This window comes from Carcharodon carcharias, chromosome 5, assembly GCF_017639515.1.
Source record: "Carcharodon carcharias isolate sCarCar2 chromosome 5, sCarCar2.pri, whole genome shotgun sequence".
Classification (NCBI taxonomy): Eukaryota; Metazoa; Chordata; class Chondrichthyes; order Lamniformes; family Lamnidae; genus Carcharodon; species Carcharodon carcharias.
The window spans coordinates 106,246,632-106,263,604 of record NC_054471.1 but is presented as its reverse complement, the minus strand read 5'-3'; the positions used below and the strand labels follow the sequence as shown (position 1 = coordinate 106,263,604).

Below are 16,973 nucleotides of genomic sequence, written 5' to 3'. Positions count from 1 at the left end.
CACTTTGTGCTTCCCTTACTCTGTGTGGTTGCAAAAGTTGTGAACTTTTGCAGAGGGCTGATGACTCACATCAAAGTTGCAGTTGCTAAATCAGCTTCCTGTTACCGTAATTAACACCTGGTCAGCCAACCACTTTCAGTTGATTTTCACTGCCAATGTCTTGTAGCTCTGTCTTGCACCTCTGTCTTGAAAAGATCATAGATCTTTGTTGGAACTAGGCTTTGCGATCTGTGTTTGAACTTATTATTGTGGACTGGTACTGGGATTCTGTGTTGTAGATCTGAATCACAGAATTGTTTTAACACAGAATGAGATCATTCAGCCTATTGTGCCTCTGTCAGCACGCCTTAGGAGCGATTTACCCAGTACCTTTTCCCTGCCTTCCCGCCATAGCACATTCTTCCATTTCAGATACCAATCCAATTGTCTCTTGAATGTCTCGTTTGAACCCACCCCCACCACGCTCGCAGCAGTTCAACCACATCCTAACCACTCGCTGGGTCAAAAAGTTTTTCCTCATGTTGCCATTGCTTCTTTCGCCATTAATCTTAAATCTGTGCCCTATGATTCTCGATCCTAATCTGTGCCATTTTGTTCTCAATCCTAATCTGTGCCCCCTTGTTCTTGATCCTATTCTGTGTCCTCTTGTTCTCAATGCTAATCTGTGCCTATTGTTCTCGATCCTAACCTATGCCTTCTTGTTCTCAATCCTAAACTGCACCCTCTGGTTCCTGATCCTAACCTGTGCCCTCTTGTTCTCAATCCTAATCTGCGCCCTATTGTTCTCAATCCTAATCTGCGCCGTGTTGTTTTTGATTGAAATCTGTGCTCTCTTGTTCTCGATCCTAATGTGTGCTCTCTTGTTCTCGACTCTAATATGTGTCCTCTTCACTTCAATCCTCACCTGTCCCCCCTTCTTCTCAATCCTAATCTGTGCTCCCCTGTTCTTGATCCTAATCTGTGTCCTCTTGTTCTTGATCCTAATTTGTGCTCTCTAATCCTTGATCCTAATCTTTGCCCTCTTGTTCACAATCCTAAACTGTGCACTCTTGTTCCGGATCCTAACCTGTGCCCTCTTTTCCTGATCCTAATCTGTGCCCTCTTGTTGCTGATCTAAATCTGTGCCCTCTTGTTCTCGATCATATTCTGCGTCCTCTTATCTCGATCCTAAACTGCGCCCTCTTGTTCTTGATGCTAATCTGTGCCGTGATTTTCTTGATTCAGATCTGTGCCCTCCTGTTCTTGAACCTAATGTGTGTGCCCTCTTGTTCTCAACCCTAATATGTGCCCTCTTGTCTTCGATCCTCACCTGTGCCCCCTTTTTTGCAATCCTAACCTGTGCCTTCTTCTTCTCGATCCTAATCTGTGCCCTCTTGTTCTCGATCCTAATCTGTGCCCTCTTGTTTTCGGTCCTAATCTGTGCCCTCTTGTTCTCGATCCTGATCTGTGCCCTCTTGTCCTTGAACCTAATCTGTGTCCTCTTGTTCCCGATTCTAACCTGTGCCCTCTTGTCCTTGATCCTAATTTATGCCCTCTTATTCCCAATCCTAATCTGTGCCCTCTTGTTCCTGGTCCTATTCTGTGCCCTCTTGCTCTCAATCTTAATTTGTTTTTGATCCTAATTTGTGCACTCCTGTTCCTGATCCTAATCTTTGCCCTCTTGTACTTGATCCTAATTTGTGCCCTCTTGTTCTTGATCATTATCTGTGCCCTCTTGTTCCCGATCCAAATCTTTGCCCTCTTGTTCCTGATCCTAATCTTTGTCCTCTTGTTATTGATCCTAACCTGTGCCCTCCTTTTCCTGATCCTAATCTGTGCCCTATTGTTCTGGATCCTAACCTGTCCCCTCTTGTTCTTGATCCTAAAATCTGCCCTCTTGTTATCGATCCTAATCTGTGCGATCTTGTTCTCAATCCTAATTTGTGCCCTGATGTTCTTGATCCTAACATGTGCCCTCTTGTTGCTGATCCTAATCTGTGCCATCTTGTTCTCGATCCTAATTTGTACCCTCTGTTTCCCGATACTAATCTGTGCCCTCTTGTTCTCAATCATAATCTGTTCCCTCTTGTTCTTTATCTTAATCTGTGCCCTGTTGTTCTCATTCCAAATCTGTGCCCTCTTGTTCCCAATCCTAATCTGTGCCCTCTTGTTCCTGAACCTAGACTGTTCCCTCATGTTCCCGATCCTAATCTGTGTCCTCTGGTTCTCAATCCTAATCTGTGCCTTCATGTTCCCGATCCTAATCTGTGCCCTCTTGTTCTCAATCCTAATCTGTGTCCTCTGGTTCTCAATCCTAATATGTGCCTTCATGTTCCCGATCCTAATCTGTGCCCTCTTGTTCTCAATCCTAATCTGTGCCCTCATGTTCCCGATCCTAACGTGTGCCCTCTTGTTCTCGATCCTAATCTATGCGCTCTTGCTCTCGATCCTAATCTGTGCCTTCTTGTTCTCGATCCTAATCTGTGCCCTCTTGTTCTTGATCCTAATTTGTGCTCTCTTATTCTCAATCATAACCTGCACCCTCTTGTTTTCAGCCTAATCTGTGCCCTTTTGTTCCTGATCGTAATCTGTGCCCTCTTTTTCCTGATCCTAATTTGTGCCGTGTTGCTCTTGATTGAAATCTGCGCCTCTTGTTCTCAGTCGAAATGTGTGCTGTCTTGCCGTTGACCCTAACTATTCCCTCTTGTCTTCGATCCTTACCTGCCCCCCTTGTACTCAACCCTAATCTGTGCTTCCTCGTTCTTGATCCTAATCTATGCGCTCTTGCTCTCGATCCTAATCTGTGCCTTCTTGTTCTCGATCCTAATCTGTGCCCTCTTGTTCTTGATCCTAATTTGTGCTCTCTTATTCTCAATCATATAACCTGCACCCTCTTGTTTTCAGCCTAATCTGTGCCCTTTTGTTCCTGATCGTAATCTGTGCCCTCTTTTTCCTGATCCTAATTTGTGCCGTGTTGCTCTTGATTGAAATCTGCGCCTCTTGTTCTCAGTCGAAATGTGTGCTGTCTTGCCGTTGACCCTAACTATTCCCTCTTGTCTTCGATCCTTACCTGCCCCCCTTGTACTCAACCCTAATCTGTGCTTCCTCGTTCTTGATCCTAATCTGCACCCTCTTGTCTTCAATCCTAATATGTGCTCTCTAGTCCTTGATCCTAATCTTTGCCCTCTTGTTCCCGATCCTAACCTGTGCACTCTTGTTCCAGATCCTAATCTGTGCCCTCCTGTTCCCAATCCTAATCTGTGCCCTCTCGTTCGTGATCCTAATCTGTGCCCCCTTGTTCTCGATCTTAACCTGTGCACTCTTGTTCCAGATCCTAATCTGTGCCCTCCTGTTCCCAATCCTAATCTGTGCCCTCTCGTTCGTGATCCTAATCTGTGCCCCTTGTTCTCGATCTTAACCTGTGCCTTCTTCATCTTGATCCTAATCTATACCCCCTTATTCCCGATCCTAATCTGTGCTCTCTTGTTCTCGATCTTAACATGTGCCCTCTTGTTCTCGATCTTAACCTGTGCCCTCTTGTTCTCGATCTTAACCTGTGTCTTCTTCTTCCTGAACATAATCTGTGCACCCTCATTCCCAATCCTAATATGTGCCCTCTTGTTTCTGATCCTAATCTGTGCCCTCTGGTTCCTCATCCTAATTTGTGCCCTTATTCCTGATCCTAATCTATGCCCTCTTGCTCCCGATCCTAATCAGTGCCCTCTTGCTCCCGATCCTAATCTGTGCCCTCTTGTTCCCAATCCTAAACTGCACTCTCTAGTTCTCGATTCTAATCTGTGCACTCTTGTGCTTTACCCTACTCTGTGCCCTCTTGTTCTCAATCCTAATCTATGCCCTCTTGCTCCCGATCCTAATCTATGCCCTCTTGCTCCCAATCCTAATCTGTGCCCTCTTGTTCCTGATCCTAATCTGTGCCCTTATTCCTGATCCTAATCTGTGTCCTCTTGTTCCTGATCTTAATCTATGCCCTCTTGCTCCCGATCCTAATCTATGCCCTCTTGTTTGCAATCCTAACCTGTGCCCTCTTATTCCTGATCCTAATCTGTGCCCTTATTCCTGATCCTAATCTGTGTCCTCTTGTTCCTGATCATAATCTGTTCCCTCTTGCTCCCGATCCTAACCTGTGCCCTCCTGTTCTCAATCCTAAAATAAGCCCTAAAAACAAAAAAACTGCGGATGCTGGAAATCCAAAACAAAAACAGAATTACCTGGAAAAACTCAGCAGGCCTGGCAGCATCGGCGGAGAAGAAAAGAGTTGACGTTTCGAGTCCTCATGACCCTTCGACAGAAGTTCTGTCGAAGGGTCATGAGGACTCGAAACGTCAACTCTTTTCTTCTCCGCCGATGCTGCCAGGCCTGCTGAGTTTTTCCAGGTAATTCTGTTTTTGTTTAAAATAAGCCCTCTTGTTCTCGATCCTAATCTGTGCCCTCTTGTTTTCGATCCTAATCTGTGCCCTCTTGTTCTTGATCCTAATCTGTGCCCTCTTGTCCTTGATCCTAATCTGTGTCCTCTTGTTCCCGATTCTAACCTGTGCCCTCTTGTCCTTGATCCGAATTTGTACCCCCTTATTCCCAATCCTAGTCTGTGCCCTCTTGTTCCTGGTCCTATTCTGTGCCCTCTTGCTCTCAATCTTAATTTGTTTTTGATCCTAATTTGTGCACCCTTGTTCCTGATCCTAATCTTTGCCCTCTTGTACTTGATCCTAATTTGTGCCCTCTTGTTCTTGATCATTATCTGTGCCCTCTTGTTCCCGATCCAAATCTTTGCCCTCTTGTTCCTGATCCTAATCTTTGCCCTCTTGTTATTGATCCTAACCTGTGCCCTCCTTTTCCTGATCCTAATCTGTGCCCTATTGTTCTGGATCCTAACCTGTCCCCTCTTGTTCTTGATCCTAAAATCTGCCCTCTTGTTATCGATCCTAATCTGTGCGATCTTGTTCTCAATCCTAATTTGTGCCCTGATGTTCTTGATCCTAACATGTGCCCTCTTGTTCCTGATCCTAATCTGTGCCCTTATTCCCGATCCTAATCTGTGTCCTCTTGTTCCTGATCATAATCTGTGCCCTCTTGCTCTCGATCCTAACCTGTGCCCTCCTGTTCTCAATCCTAAAATAAGCCCTCTTGTTCTCGATCCTAATCTGTGCCCTCTTGTTCCCGATCGTAATCTGTCCCATTTGTTCTTGATCCTAATCTGTGCCCTCTTGTTCTCAATCCTAATCTGTGCCCTCTTGTTCCCAATCCTAACCATCACCCTCTTGTTCTCAATCCTAAACTCTGCCCTCTTGTTCTTGATCCTAAACTGAGCCCTCTTGTTCTCGATCCTAACCTGCACCCTCTTGTTCTCAATCCTAATCTGTGCCCACTTGTTCCCGGTCCTAATCTGTACCCTATTTTCTTGATCCTAATCTGTGCCCTCTTGTTCTCAATCCTAATCTGTGTGCTCTTGTTCCTGATCCTCATCTGTGCTGTCTTGCTCCCGATCCTAATCTGTACCCTATTTCTCCTGACCCTAATCTGTGCCCTCTTGTTTCTGATCCTGATCTGTGCCCTCTTGTTCTCTATCCTAACCTGTGCCCTCTTGTTCCCGATCCTAATCTGTGTCCTTTTGTTCTCATTCCTAATCTGTGCCCTCCTGTTCCTGATCCTAATCTGTGTCCTTTTGTTCTCAATCCTAATCTGTGCCCTCTTGTTCCTGATCCTAATCTGTGCCCTCTTTTTCCTGATCCTAATCTGTGCCTTCTTGTTCTTAATCCTAATCTGTGCACTCCTGTTCCTGATCCTCATCTGTGCCCTCTTGTTCCTGATTCTAATCTGTGCTCCCTTGTTCCTGATCCTAATCTGCGCCCTCTTGTTCCTGATCCTAATCTGTGCCATCTGTTCCTGATCCTAATCTGTGCTGTCTTGTTCCTGATCCTATTCTGTGCCCTCTGTTCCTGACCCTAATCTGTGCCCTCTTGTTCCCGATCCTAATCTGTGTCCTTTTGTTCTCATTCCTAATCTGTGCCCTCTTGTTCCTGATCCTGATCTGTGCCCCCTTGTTTCTCGATCCTAACCTGCACCCTCTTGTTCCTAATCTTAATCTGTGCCCTCTTGTTCTTCATCCTAATCTGTGCCCTCTTGTTCTCGATTCTAATCTGTGCCCTCTTGTTCTTGATCCTGCATTGATTGTTATGCAGTATTGATAGACTCTATAGTAGATCTGGATTTATAAGCTGCATTTTAAATAACAATTTATATATATTGCACCTTTAATTTAACAAAACACCCCAATGTACTTCACAGGAGCATTATAAAACAACATTTGGCACGGAGCCACATAAGGAGGTTATTCAGTCAGATGGCCAAAAGCTTGGTCAGGCAGGTACATTTTCAGAAGTGTCTTAAAGGAGGTAAGAGAGGTAGAGAGACAGAGAGAGGTTAGGGAGAGAATTCCAGAATTTAGGACCTAGGCAGCTGCAGGGATGGCAACCAATGATGGAGTGATTAAAAATTGGGGATGCACAAGATGCCAGAATTAAAGGAGCACACATATCTCAAATTATTATGGGCTGGAGGAGATTACAGAGCTAGGGAGGGGTGAGGCTATGAAAATCTTAAAATTCAGGCAATATTTAACTGGGAACCAATGTGTATCAACAAGCACAGAGGTGTTAGGTGTATGGAATCTGGTGCAAGTTAGGTTATAGGCAGCCTGACTTTTGGATGACATTAAATTTATGGAAGGTAAATGTGGGAGGCTGGTCAGGAATGCATTAGAATAGTCAAAGTCTAGAGGTAGCCAATGCATGGATGAAAGTTTCAGCAGGAGATGAACTGAGGCAGGGCTGAAGTTGGGTGATTTTACAGACAGTCTTAGTGATGGCGTCATTATATCGACAGAAGCTTATCTTAGAGGCAAATATGATGCCCAGGCTGTGAAGAGTCTGGTTCAGCCTCTGACAGTTTCCAGAGTGATGGAGTTGGTGACTAACGGGCAGAGTTTGTGACAGGGACTGAAACCAACCTGCGGTGGGAGGAAATTTCCGCTCATCCAGTGCTGGATGTCAGACTTGCAGACTGGCAATTTAGAAACAGTGATGGGTTCGAGAGAGGTGGTGGTGAGGTAGAGCTGGGTGTCATCAACGTACATGTGAAAACTAATACTGTGCCTTTGGATGATGTCACCAAGGAACAGCATGCGGATGAGAAATAATAGAGGCCAAGGAGAGATTCTTGGGGACACCAAAGGTAATGGGGCAGAAGTGGGAAGAGAAGCCATTGTAAAGTGTTTCTCTGGTACAACTGGACAGCTAAGAATGAAACCAGGTGAGTTCAGTTCCCCCAAGCTGGATGACTGTGGAGAGATGTTAAAGGTTACTGACAGGTCAAGAGGGAAGAGGACGGATTGTTTATCTTTGCCACAGTCACATAGGATGTCATTTCTGACTTTTAAAAGAACTGTTTCAGTACCGTGGTAGAGGCTGAAGGTGAAGGTGGATTTGGAGTAATTTTGGAGACAAGGTCTTTTGAGAGCAGCAATGTTTGAGATTCTTTGCTTTTCCAGGGTAATTTGGGGTAGACCAGGCACTTTTCAGGTGCGTAGTGGTGGCCTTTGGCCCATTTGTAAATTTTCATGATACACAGCAAAGAGTGATCTTAAAAGAATCTCAAAAATTTGAACATGTTAAGCAGGTTGTTTCATGCTGCCACTATGCAGTAACATCTCAAGTGGTATTTTCAACTAACATGATCCTGCCATCTGTCCAAAAAGAGGTTCTGCTGACCACATCATTGAGCAACATTGTGAATGAATTTGGATGCTGGTGTGATGCCAGGAACATAGGCTGAACCTTCCAAAATTTGGATGATTGAATCAAACAACATGTTCCTCAGGCTGTTCGTACTAGGCAGACTACAGACCGTACTCAACCAACCTGTGATGTGATCCTGTGATTGGACAGTACTTGCAGAACAATACTCAGTGTATTAATAGCTACACTAACAAGAAATTTAAGATAAGCAGTCGATCTTTAACATAGCTCATTTGTACTTGCTAGAAGTATCATACATTCATATGCAGAGACCCGCTCTCTGTGTACAAAAAGGGTATGTTCAAACTTGTGCCTGTTTTGAATTACCCAGGAGCATGGGGAGCCTATTGTTCCCTGTTGCTTTCTCCATGGCAATGCCTTGGCCAACCAGATTTGGCTTACCAACCAATCAGCACCCCTTTTCTCCTTTAGTATAAACTGTTGTGACTATTTGAAATTTGGTATTCTTACATTTGTCCTGAGGAGTGCAAGATGAAAAGCTTTGGGAACACATCTCTCTTTTCAGCAGTACTCATTTTCTTAAGAACTTAACAGTGTTCAAATTGTCTGTAATGCTGTTAATGTGGCCCAGACATACATTTTAAAGAGGAACTGATTTTTGGTGCACCACTGATTATCACTGAAAAAACTGCAAAAATCAAGGTTGTGAAAAAAATAGCATGGGAGCAGGATCTGAAGATCAGAAACATTAGATCCAAATGAAGAGACCAGTTGTATCAGATCCAGCTCGGGACAGCATTGAAAGATGAATCTCAGCTGGCAGTTCGAACTTGATGAGGAAAAAGATGGGAAAACTATTACCTAAAAACTGTTATTTCAACAGCCCTGAGAGAGATGGTTAGGGACAAGTGGATTGTTCGGCAGGAGGCAGGGGGTGTGGGGGAGGGCAGTAGGTGAGGATGATGAGGGGCACATTGGTAGTTGAGCGCAGGATAGAACACAGACCAAAAAGGTTGATTTGTGGAGGGCAAGAGGCAGCGCTTTGATGCAATTAAGGTGGGAAAGCTCTGGATGACGACTTTAACAACAGTGAAGTTAAGATAAAGGCCTAGGTGAAGAATACTGTAGAGTTGGAAGTTAGAAATCTTGATGATGCACCAGATGTAGGGTTGAAAGCTCAACTTTGGGTCAGTCCATATAGGAATATTGCACACATCAAATTCTGACTGAGCGAGCAGACATAGAGAAGCAGGGGGGAATGAAATGTGGCGAAGGGGTCTCGCTCGTTGGCTGGAGAACCGGCAAGAGCCCCACATCACCTCTAATAGCGAAAGCCCACCAGAATAAATGACTGGCCAGAGGTGGGCCTTCCCCAGGATTTAGGACTCCAGGGGTGGAAAGCCCAACACCAAACCCCTGCCCAGAGCTGCTGATCATCAGAGGCTGGCAGCCCTCCATTGCCTGGCAGTGCCACTGGGTGTGGTGGAAGCTGTCGATAATGCACCCGCCAGAGACTTTGGATCACTGAGGGACCCAAGCCACAGGTGAGTGAGGAGGGTGGGGGTCACAGGGAAGGGGTTGCTGGCTAGTGGTGGGAGGGGATCAGAAGAAAGGGCAGTGGGATGGCTCTCAGCGGCGCCACCCCCCCCCCCCCACCACCACCCCACCACCCCACCCCTTCCCGTTGCTTGGCCGACGATCAGGTACCGAATGCGCTTGGGGAGCCCACATGCAAACCAGACAGGGATTGCTTTTCAGGCTTCTAGCCGAGGCTTAACAACTCTCTCCTCCATCAATGGAATGGTGCTGCTATTTCAGCTGATGGTTCTAAGTGTGTTCCTCTGATGCCATCTTGTGACACATCCACCCTGCCCATGCAAATGGCTTGGGAACAGGGTCTCGGACTTGGCACTAGGGCAGATGGAGATTCAGCATCATTGTGTTTACACCACTGGAATGAACAGTCAGGACTTTGAAATGATACAACCAGGAATTTCATCGTTATGGTTAATCGACAACAATTGGACCCACCTTATGACTGTCCTCCATACCTTTCTTCATTATTCAGGATGGTCATTCTTCTTTTAGTATGCCCATGGCTGTATTTTTAATGACTACAGTTGCACCATGGTTTATGGGCTTTGGGTGTGATTGACTAATTCAAAGGTTAACTCATTTGCATTTTGATGGCATCGCCTACAACAATGCACCCACTATCTGCCCCCTGGAACTCACCATTACAAAGCCATTGGTACCTTCTGGAGGTGACTATGTCACTTAGTCATTGCCCAGCACTCAGTGCCGACCAGTTGCAACTTATACTGTCTACCCTATACAGGTTTTAATGCCTGATCTAACCAGAATAAATACTTTAGATGCAAAGTGTCTAGCAAGAACCAAGCCTTTGGTCTTGATGTTAAAATGAAGAATTTCCTGGCTTACTCATGATTTGATCTCAGACAGGCACAGCAACAATTTTGGCATAGGTAGAGTTGCATGTCATTGGCATAAATACAGAACTGATGTCACGATTGTCACCGTGGGAAAGATTATAGGCAAGGAGTAGGAAGTCATGCCTACATTAATCCATTTTGCTGATGTTACTCTTGTGCTATTTTTTCTTAATTAAAGGTTGTGGTCATATTTCTATGGTTATGTTAGGCTGCTCTTTTTGAATTGCTTTCTTTTATGCTGCCCAGGAGCTCTCTTAATATCATATATTCGAATGTTCAAGGATTCAATCCACCAATCAAAGTACAAGTACAGTGCAAGGTACTTGTATTAAGTATCGGCTTTGCTCAATGGCTCAGAGTCTCTGAATTGACTCTTGCAAGGATTTAAGCACACAATCTAGGCTGAAATTTGAGTACAGTACTCAGGGAGTGCTGCATTGTTAGAGGTGCTCTCTTTTGGATGAACAGTTATACCTATGCCCTGTCTACTTGTTCAGGTGAATGCAAAAGATCCCATAGCACTATTTAAAGAAGAACAAAGGATATTTTTTCAGTGTTTTTATGCCTCAACCAACATTACCAAAAGAGGTTAAATGGTCATTTACCTTATTGCTGTTTGTGAGTTTTTGCACAAATTGACTTCCACTTTTCCTTACATAACAACAGTGTCAACATTTCAAAATAGTTTACTTTATGTCGAGCACTTTGAGACAGCTTGAAGATGTAAAAGTTCACGGTATAGATGCAAGTTATTTGTCTTCCTCCGATGAGATATGCAGGCATTTTCTTACTTCGGGAGATACTTGTATCTCTAGTGGAGCATGAAAAGGTTTGTCAGGTACACCTTTATCTATACCCTCCACCCCATTACAAGAAACAATGGTTGTCCATAGTAATTCACAGAGATCTCCCATTTAAAGTTGAGCACATTTTGTCTGATGAACAGGTCTGTTATGTTGTGATCTCTACCCATTTAACAGCTGTGCCCAGTACTGCAATAAATGTTTACAGCCTAAACCTGACCAACACTTTTCTCTCTACACTGTTACTTGTTTTGGTTTGACAGATGTGTCCAACATGGTCTCCTCTACATTGGAGAGACCAAATGTAAACTGGGCGACCGCTTTGCAGAACACCTGCGGTCTGTCCGCAAGAATGACCCAAACCTCCCTGTCGCTTGCCATTTTAACACTCCACCCTGCTCTCTTGCCCACGTGTCTGTCCTTGGCTTGCTGCATTGTTCCAGTGAAGCCCAACGCAAACTGGAGGAACAACACCTCATCTTCCGACTAGGGACTTTACAGCCTTCCGGACTGAATATTGAATTCAACAACTTTAGGTCGTGAGCTCCCTCCCCCATCCCCACCCCCTTTCTGTTTCCCCCTTCCCTTTTTTTTCCAATAAATTATAAAGATTTTCCTTTTCCCACCTATTTCCATTATAAAAAAAAACCCTCCACTAGAGCTATACCTTGAGTGCCCTACCATCCATTCTTAATTAGCACATTCGTTTAGATAATATCACCAACTTTAACTTTAACACCTATGTGTTCTATTGTACTATTGTCGTTGACATCTTTTGATGATCTGCTTCTATCACTGCTTGTTTGTCCCTACAACCACAACCCCCCCTCCACCTCTCTGTCTCTCTATCTCTCCGCCCCCCACACACACACCTTAAACCAGCTTATATTTCAACTCTTTCTTGGACTCGAACTCAATTTCTGTCGAAGGGTCATGAGGACTCGAAACGTCAACTCTTTTCTTCTCCGCCGATGCTGCCAGACCTGCTGAGTTTTTCCAGGTAATTCTGTTTTTGTTTTTAACAATTACAGGTTGGTATTTTAACGGTATTGTTAATTGTTCAGTGGATAAGCAGAGCAGCAGATTGCATGCCCCCTCCTGGATGACTCTGGCCTTAATTGCACGATGGATTGGAGTAACTGGTATTGGTAGACATGCAATGAACGTGTGACCTGACTGCTTTAGATGACACTTTTTTTTCCTCCAATCCTCACAAATCCCAGTAAAGGATTCATGATTGCTTTACTCCTGAGTTTCTGGATTATGAAGCTAAGATTGGCTTGATGTTGCTGAAATGGCAGTATAATAACTGGCAGTGAGGCCGGTGCTTCATCTGTGCTGCAGAATATTCCATGGACAATTCCCGATTTTGCTTTAAAAGACTGCCAAGGCAGTTTTCTCCATGGATTTAATGTTGTCTCAGCAAAAAGATAGAAGTGAAGGCTTCTTAGCTTCGACTTGGCAGGGAGAGTTTGAGTCCTGGAATCTGCTTGTGAGAAGAATCAAACAGCCAATTTCTTCAGCCTTTCGGGAGACTTAGGCAGAACTAGGTTCTTTTATGAGTTTCAATATTGGATGAGTAATTTGGCTTTTCCATGCACTTTACTAAAAACATAGGAATAAACCAGGCTGCATATTGGCTGAAACCTCAGGAAACAGTTGGGTAGCCCTGAAATACATTGTGGAAGTGACCAGGTTGCTATTAGTTCTGAGCATGTTGGCCATGTGCTTAGCTGGTTTCATTTTGATCAGTGGAAGCCAGAAATCAAAGCATTCTCCAATGCTGTTCACATCTCTACTTAAATACTCTGACACTTGTATGAAGCTTTGAAACTGTGGATGCGACACTCCAAGCTAAAATCCTGTTCAAGCTAGAAAACCTCCTCACTCAGTTGGCTATATAGCTAGCTGACCTTTGCAAAGAATAACCTAATGTTGTCCTATATGAATCTGGTTCCAGCTCTACTGTTTGGAGTGAAAGCTTTAAAAAAGGACAAGGAACCTGAGCATGAATCTGCTTTCTTGCAGCTCATTTCTTTTTGCAATTGCAACCCCAAACCGTTTTACCAAAGTTCTTGCAGCATGCCTAAGTAACCTAGCGTGCATATTCACTCACTGCAAGAAAGATGTTAAGCACCATTGGTTGTTCATGTGACAGAGCAAATTTCAGCTTGAGGTTAGTGTGATCTGAATCACAAGCTTAGATAACAACTTTGTGAACTGTGCCAAACAATCCCTCTGCATTTTTAGGGGTATTTCCTTTATTCTTTTACCTCTCCTCTTTCTGCTTGGATCACATTGTGCCATACATGGTTGCCAATTGAAAGGGCAGATGGATGACCTGCTTCCAGGCTTCTGCCAATATTGCTCCAAGGCAGAAGCTTTGCCTTTGCTCTTGGAATCATAACTGAGACTCATAGCCCATCCTGGGAAGAATATTTCCTGTTTGCTGTTATTCATGAGTGCAAGACTTTACATTGCAAGACTTAACTCGTGGCACAGTGTCATTCAATGGGAGAGCCGATCAGACAGTTGAGGCAGAAAAATTGAGAGCACTGCATGTAAGATATTTCAACTTAAGTGCCCAATTATCAGATTGCGATCATGATGATAGAAATTGTGGGGGTGAAACCCGTTTTAGGTAAATCAGCAATAATGCAGACTGGGTGATAGGGAGTTGTTTCCCCAATATTTGTTTCCATTGATTTTGATTGGGGTGCAAAATAAGCTGCTGATTCGTTACCACACTTTCTGCCCACCGCCCGGATCATCTGGTCCCACTGAAAGTTGATGGATCTTTGGCTGGGCCGCCGAGTCTCCTGCGGTTGGTCCCGCCACAATGGGGCCAGAAAATCCCAGCCAAAGACTATCATCAATTCCACTGTGCTCATTGGAACACAATAGCGCCAAGGAATTGGGGAGGTATTTGGCTTTTGGGGGCCAGCTATTGAAGTTTAAATAGTGGGGGTGGAGATTGGCTTGACTACCATTGGCAATCAGAAAGCATCATTGCTGAGTTTATGATAAAGTAATCTACAGAAGGAATGAATTAATTTTTTCTTCTCTGTATCTTTTATTTTCTTATAAGGAAAAATAACAATTTAAAGTATTATAAATAATAAGGGAGATAAGTAAGAGTAAAATGTGCATCATGTAATTGTCAAGTGTAAAATTCTCCAGTGGCATGCCATGATCAGGGAGCTGATCTGACACAGCTCCCCATGTTTTTACCGTGCCCCCACCTCCTGTGGGCTGGTACAATTCAGCCCCATGTTATACAATTGAGGAAGACCATTGGTGCCTTCCATTAACTGCTACCTACTAATTTTTAAATGTAATTCTATTTCATCTTCTTGATTTTTAAATTTTGTTCTGTTCAAAATACCGAAAACTGATAGTTTTGTTAGAATTCATGGCTGATGGGATGGTGGAGGTGTTTTTTTTTATTTATTCATGGGATGTGGGCCAAACCAGCATAAGCCCATCCCTAATTGACTTTGTTCAGAGGGCACTTAAGAGTCAACTACATCGTTGTGGGTCTGGAGTCACATGTAGGCCAGACCAGGTAAGGATGGCAGGTTTCCTTCCCTAGCAGGCATTAGTGAACCAGTGTCTTTACGACAATTGGCAATGGTTTTGTGGTCATTATCAGACCATCAATATGTAAAAAATTAAAATATTTTGAGAATTCAAAGATTCTTTTTACTTCAATTTCCTCTTGATAGTTTCCAAGAGAAGCAAAATGTAGATGTACGTTTGAGAAAGTGCATCCAAGAATTTTGAAACATTGCATATTAATTTGCCAGAATGTGGGCAGAAGCAGTTTTCAAATTGGAATTGGTGTGTAATGGTCAAAACATCACACAAGGAAAAAAAATCTAATTTCACCTTAATTGAGGTGGTTTTGATTAGATATAGTTGTCCTTGCAGTACTAGACTAAAGTGATCTGGTTTGAGAAAGCATATTGCTAATTCCATTTGCAAATCATATTTCATGTTTGCCTTCAAATTATGGCTGGTGGAATGGTTGGAAAGATCTTGGTGTCAAGGTAAATGGCTCATTTTGAATTCTTCTTTCTTTCTAATGTTTTATTGCGTCTTTGCTTTTGCTTTGCTGATCTATTTTTCACAGTGTTTCCACTCTAGGTTGGTGAGGAGGTTATTTTTCATCTAGTACTGACCTTCGATGATAGCATCTGAACACATGGGGCAGAATTTTCTGCCTGTCGGGCGGGTGGGTACCACCCAATCTCTGGCGGGCGGGGAGTCGATCCCCACTGGAGAAGCAGGCCCCGCCATCATTTTATGTGGGCGGGCTAAGTGCTGCCTCAGGGAGATCGCTTACACTTTTAAAAAGATTAAAAATAGAAAACAAAATTCCCTAACATGTCCCCCTCATGTGACAATGTCATATGAGATGGGTCATGTTCATAAATTACAGTAAAACTTCATTAAACTTTTTAGAACACTGCATGAAACCTCATCTTACTGGTGGCCATTGACAGGTCGGCAGGCCCGCAGCTGATTTTTCTGCGCCCCCGCCTTCCTGAAAATTTAAATGGGGCGGGATGAGTTCGGGGGTTCTGTCTGATGTCATCCCGTGTCATTTTACATGTCGGTGAGCAGGCCCCGCCCCCTGCTCGCCGACAGCAAAATTCTGCCCCATGACATCAGGTTCTGCATGTGCCCAGTTCTACAAACGCAAAATACTGTGGATGCTGGAAATCTGCAATAAAAACCAAAAATGCTGGAAATGTTCAGCAGGTCTGGCAGGATCTGTGGAGAGAAACAGAGTTTATGGGTGGAAGTTCATGGCGCCTCCCGCCAGCAGGATTTTCCGGTCCGACCGAAGTCAATGGACGTATGAAGAGCTTGCTGCATTTTCCGGCCCTGCCCCTGTCATGACAGGGCCGTAACATTCCGCCTAACATTTCAGATTGATGAACTCTCATCAGACCAAAAGAAGATAGGGCCTGAACCTCCTCAGAATGGCCATCAGTGTTGGATTGGTACTTCTTGCCCAAATACTTACGTTACTTTCTTTCCCAGCCTATCTTGCCCGACCTTCTGACTCAGAATGGGCGAGATCCAGGCATTACAAGGCATCCCCGGAGCCCAGCGTCGAAGCCCTGAAGAATCAAGTGAAGGAGGCCAGACCCCCTTTTTTACCGCACGAGCTCCCATAAACCAGGTAAGTTTAAAGGTCCATTGAAATATAAAGGTCCTTGAAAGACTAGTTAAGTGTCTGAAGTAAGTGGAAAGTTTTGGGGAGTGTGGGGGTGGGGGGTGGGGGTCGGAGGTTGGGGGACTGGAAGTCAGGTGTTTAGAGGTCAGGAGATTGTTGTCAGGGAGTTCAGAGGTTGGAGTTTGGGGTGTTGGAGGTTGGAGGGTCAGAGATCGGGGATCAGAGTGTTCCGAAATTGGGGTGGTCAGTTGTCAGGGGTTCAGAAGTTGGGGAGGTCGAAGATTGGAAGGGGTTGGAGGGCAGAGGGCTGTTGGGCTGGGCCTTGGGGTAGGGGAGGTTGTGGGGAGGGTATCTGACCTCGGGTCGGGTTGGGTCAGGCTTGGGGAGTCGTGGCGGGGGGGAGAGGGTTTGGGGGAGGTCAGAGGATGTGGGGGCAGGCTGAACCCAGTGGAGAATGGTGGAGGGAGAGGGCATTGGGCCTCAGGGAGGGTGCTGGGCCCCAGTGCGGTGGGGGGTGGGGGGGGCGGGGTGGAGGTTGGGCCTCAGGCCAGGCCCGCGGGGCTGGGGGTTGTCGGGCATCAGCGGTTGGGCTTCTGGTTGGGTCAGTTTGGGTCTGGGGATGTGAGGGTGACATTTGGGCCTGCCAGGTGGGGGCAGAGGGAAGAGTCCATGTGGGTGGGGAGGAGTCCTGTGGCGGTTGTAATTGGGTGGTGGTGGGAGACCCCTGGGGGTTCAGGGTGTGGGGCAGCCCCTTGGAGATGGGGGAATGGCGGTAAGTTGG

General features: G+C 44.9%; 1 protein-coding gene across 1 annotated transcript in view; it reads left to right on the top strand.

Annotated features, from left to right (window-relative positions):
- bmp5 (bone morphogenetic protein 5) overlaps positions 1-16,973 on the top strand; it is a 192,007-nt gene that overhangs the window by 25,925 nt on the left and 149,109 nt on the right. The gene's annotated exons all lie outside the window — the stretch shown is intronic.